The 4,804-nt window shown below is 35.9% G+C and overlaps 1 pseudogene; it reads left to right on the top strand.

The window, feature by feature from the left end:
* Positions 1-267: 267 nt before the first annotated feature.
* LOC123092060 (maturase K-like) lies at positions 268-3,815 on the top strand (annotated as a pseudogene).
* Positions 3,816-4,804: the final 989 nt, after the last annotated feature.

Consider the following 4,804-nt stretch of genomic DNA (forward strand, 5'->3'; position numbering starts at 1 on the left):
CGACTATGATCTTTTACACATTTGGATGAAACAACAAATTCGTCCAGACTCTTGCTAGAGTCTAGAAGACCACGACTGATCCTCAAAGGTAATGACTTGAAAAAATAGCATGTCGTAATAAAATCAATCTTTTTTGAATGGAATCCAATATTACGATTTTCTGGGTCTAGTGAATAAATGGATAAGGCCTGGCTCCAATTCTGGTAAAATAAAAAGCAACGAGCTGAACTTCCTAATTGGAATGATTCCCCGCTCTAATTAGACATTAAAAATAAATTAGTGCCGGATGCGGGGAAAGGTTGGGTTTTCCTATGAGTGGACCCTTTATTTTTTCTTTTTTTAGAAATCCTAATTATTCTTGATTATGGATTGAATGAGGGATGTTATGGATTGAATGTGTAAAAGAAGCAGTATATTGATAAAGAGGCTGTATTCCAAAGTCAAAAGAGCGATTGGCCTGCAAAAACAAAAAACTTGTTCTGTTCTTTTTTTTAATTAGAACAAACATAAACTAATTGGGTAGAAAAGGAGTAGAAAAGATCTGTGGATTAGACTCCCTTTCTTTTCAGGGTTTGTATTAAAAATGCAACACCCTGTTCTGACCATATTGCACTATGTATCATCATTCGATAAACCGAGAAATGCTTCTTCTCTCTGATTCAAGTAGAAATACAAATGAAAAAATTCGAAGGGTATTCAGAAAAACATAAATCTCGTCAACAATACTTCGTCTACCCACTTCTCTTTCTGGAATATATTTATGCATTTGCCCACGATTATGGATTAAATGGTTCTGAACCTGTGGAAATAGTTGTTAGTTGTAATAACAAGAAATTTAGTTCACTACTTGTGAAACATTTAATTATTCGAATGTATCAGGAGAATTTTTTGGATAACTCGGTTACTCATCTTAACCAAGATCGATTATTGGATTACAAAAATTATTTTTATTCTAAGTTTTATTCTCAGATTCTATCTGAACGGTTTGCGATCGTTGTGGAAATCCCATTATCGCTATGGGAATTATTGTGTCCGAAAGAAAAAGAAATACCAAAGCTTCAGAATTTATGCTCTATTCTTTCAATATTCCCTTTTTTGAAGACCAATTTTTGCATTTGGATTATCTATCACATATAGGAATACCCTATCCTATCCATTTGGAAATCCTGGTTCAACTCCTTCAATACCGTATCCAAGATGTTCCATCTTTGCATTTATTGCGATTCTTTCTCAACTACTATTCGAATTGGAATAGTTTTATTACTTCAATAAAATCCATTTTTTTCAAAAGAAAATAAAAGACTATCTCGATTCCTATATAACTCTTATGTATCAGAATATGAATTTTTTTGTTGTTTCTTCGTAAACAATCTTCTTGCTTACCATTAGCATCTTCTGGAACGAATCCACTTTTCTAGGAAGATGGAACATTTTGGGATAATGTACCCTGGTTTTTCTTGGAAAATCCTATGGTTCTTTATGGATCCTCTTATGCATTATGTTCGGTATCAAGGAAAGGCAATTCTTGCATCAAAATGCACTTTTTTTTGAAGAAGAAATGGAAATGCTACCTTATCAATTTCTGGCAATATTATTTTTGTTTTTGGACTCAACCGCGAAGAATCCATATAAACCAATTAGCAAACTCTTGCTTCGATTTTATGGGGTACCTTTCAAGTGTACCAAAAAGTTCTTTGTTAGTAAGGAATCAAATGCTGGAGAATTCATTTCTAATAGATACTCGAATGAAAAAAATTCGATACCATAGTCCCCGCTACTCTCCTCATAGGATACTTATCAAAAGCTCAATTTTGTACTGGATCGGGGCATCCTATTAGTAAACCCATTTGGACAAATTTATCATATTGGGATATTCTTGATCGATTTGGTCGGATATGTAGAAATCTTTTTCATTATCATAGTGGATTTTTGAAAAAACGGACTTTGTATCGACTAAAGTATATACTTCGACTTTCATGCACTAGAACTTTAGCTCGTAAACATAAAATCACGGTACGAACTTTTATGCAACGATTGGGTTCGGCATTTTTAGAAGAATTTTTTATTGAAGAAGAGCAAGTTTTTTCTTTGATGTTAACCAAAACAACTCTTTTTTCTTTCTGTGGATCACACACTGAGCGTATTTGGTATTTGGATATTATACGTATCAATGACCTGGTCAACCCTCTTAATTAATCATTAGACGAAATTAAGAAAAAGGAAAGGGTTGATAAATGATCAAGAAAAAACTTTTCTATTTTTCATTCTGAAATGTTCTTTTTATTATAATAAAGAGTAGGTGAATCAACTTACTAATTAAAAAAAATAGTAGAACTTCCTCTTTGGAATAAAAATTAGCTATTTCTACATAGGGAAAGTCATGTGCAATGAAAAATGCAAGCACGATTTGGGGAGGGATTTTTCTCTATTGTAACAAGGAAGAATTATCTACTCCATCCGACTAGTTCCGGGTTCGAGTCCCGGGCAACCCATATAGAAAAGACCCATCAAAGTTTTTAACTTTGACTCACTTCATTTACAAATACAAAATTATTGGTTTGGTTAATATATTTATATGGATAGCTAATCTTTGGGCTGACTTGGTTGACATTGGTATATAGTATATGTTATACTATTAAATAACAAGCCTTCTATTATCTATATTCTAGTTAATACGTGTGCTTGGGAGTCCTTGCAATTTGAATAAACCAAGATCTTACCATGACTGCAATTTTAGAGAGACGCGAGAGTACAAGCCTGTGGGGTTCCTTCTGTAACTGGATAACTAGCACTGAAAATTGTCCTTACATCGGATGGTTCAGTGTTTTGATGATCCCTACCTTATTGACCGCAACTTCTGTATTTATTATCACCTTCATCGCTGCCCCTCCAGTAGATATTGATGGTATTCGTGAGCCTGTTTCTGGTTCTTTACTTTATGGAAACAATATTATCTCTGGTGCTATTATCCCTACTTCTGCGGCGATCGGATTGCACTTTTACCCAATTTGGTAAGCTGCATCTGTTGATGAGTGGTTATACAATGGTGGTCCTTATGAGCTAATTGTTCTACACTTCTTACTTGGTGTAGCTTGTTATATGGGTCGTGAGTGGGAACTTAGTTTCCGTCTGGGTAGGCGTCCTTGGATTGTTGTTGCATATTCAGCTCCTGTTGCAGCTGCTACTCTTGTTTTCTTGATTTACCCTATTGGTCAAGGAAGCTTTTCTGATGGTATGCCTTTAGGAATCTCTGGTACTTTCAACTATATGATTGTATTCCAGGCAGAGCACAACATCCTTATGCATCCATTCCACATGTTAGGTGTAGCTGGTGTTTTCGGCGGTTCCCTATTCGGTGCTATGCATGGTTCCTTGTTAACCTCTAGTTTGATCAGGGAAACTACTGAAAATGAATCTGCTAATGAGGGTTACAAATTTGGTCAAGAGGAAGAAACTTATAATATTGTGGTTGCTCATGGTTATTTTGGCCGATTAATCTTCCAATATGCTAGTTTCAACAACTCTTGTTCTTTACACTTCTTCTTGGCTGCTTGGCCTATAGTAGGAATCTGGTTCACTACTTTAGGTATTAGTACTATGGCTTTCAACCTAAATGGTTTCAATTTCAACCAATCTGTAGTTGATAGTCAAGGTCGCGTTATTAACACTTGGGCTGATATCATCAACCGTGCTAACCTTGGTATGGAAGTAATGCACGAACGTAATGCTCACAACTTCCCTCTAGACTTAGCTGTTGTTGAAGTTCCATCAATTAATGGATAAGGTTTTTCTGCTAACATATAAGAATTTTTGAAGAAAGAAAAGACAGAAATACCCAATATCTTGCTAGAACAAAATATTGGGTATTTCTGTCTTTATTTTGAATCTTTTTTTCTTCTTAATCTTTCTATTTAGAATTCAGTTAACGACAAGATTTAGTATCCTTTCTTGCATTTTCATAACTCGTGAAATGCCGAGTAGGCACGAATTCCCCCAATTTGCGACCTACCATAGGATTTGTTATGTAAATAGGTATATGTTCCTTTCCATTATGAATCGCGATTGTATGGCCAACCATTGTGGGTAGAATGCTAGATGCACGGGACCATGTTACTATTGTTTCTTTCTCCTCCTTTTCTATCTTTGCCAATAAATGATGAGCTACAAAAGGATTCATTTTTTTCGTGTCACAGCTGATTACTCCTTTTTTTCCTTTTTAAAGAGTGCCATTCTATGTCCAATATCTCGATCGAAGTACAGAGGTCAGAATTAATAGAATAATGATCAATGGAAAAAAGAAAAAAATCCTTTAGCTTGATAAGGGGCGGATGTAGCCAAGTGGATTAAGGCAGTGGATTGTAAATCCACCATGCGCGGGTTCAATTCCCGTCGTTCGCCCATCGCATTATTGCAAATTCCAAAAATGCAATTTTTCATATTCCTAGTTACGTATTTACTTACGGCGACGAAGAATAAAACTATCGCTATATTTTTTCCTTTTCCTAGTTCTTCTTCGAAGCGCATGATAACCCCAAGGGGTTGTGGGTTTTTTTTTCTACCAATGGGAGCTTTCCCTCCACCGCCCCCATGGGGTGGTCCACAGGGTTCATAACTACCCCTCTTACTACGGGGAGTTTACCTAGCCAACACTTAGATCCGGCTCTACCCAAACTTTTTTGGTTCACCCCAACATTACCCACTTGTTCGACTGTTTCTAAGCAGTTTTGGGATACTAAACTTACCTCCCCAGATGGTTATCCTAAAGTGTTCGATTTACCCTCTTTTGCAATTAGTTTCGGTACAG

This window comes from Triticum aestivum, chromosome 4B (genome assembly GCF_018294505.1).
Source record: "Triticum aestivum cultivar Chinese Spring chromosome 4B, IWGSC CS RefSeq v2.1, whole genome shotgun sequence".
NCBI classification, from domain to species: domain Eukaryota; kingdom Viridiplantae; phylum Streptophyta; class Magnoliopsida; order Poales; family Poaceae; genus Triticum; species Triticum aestivum.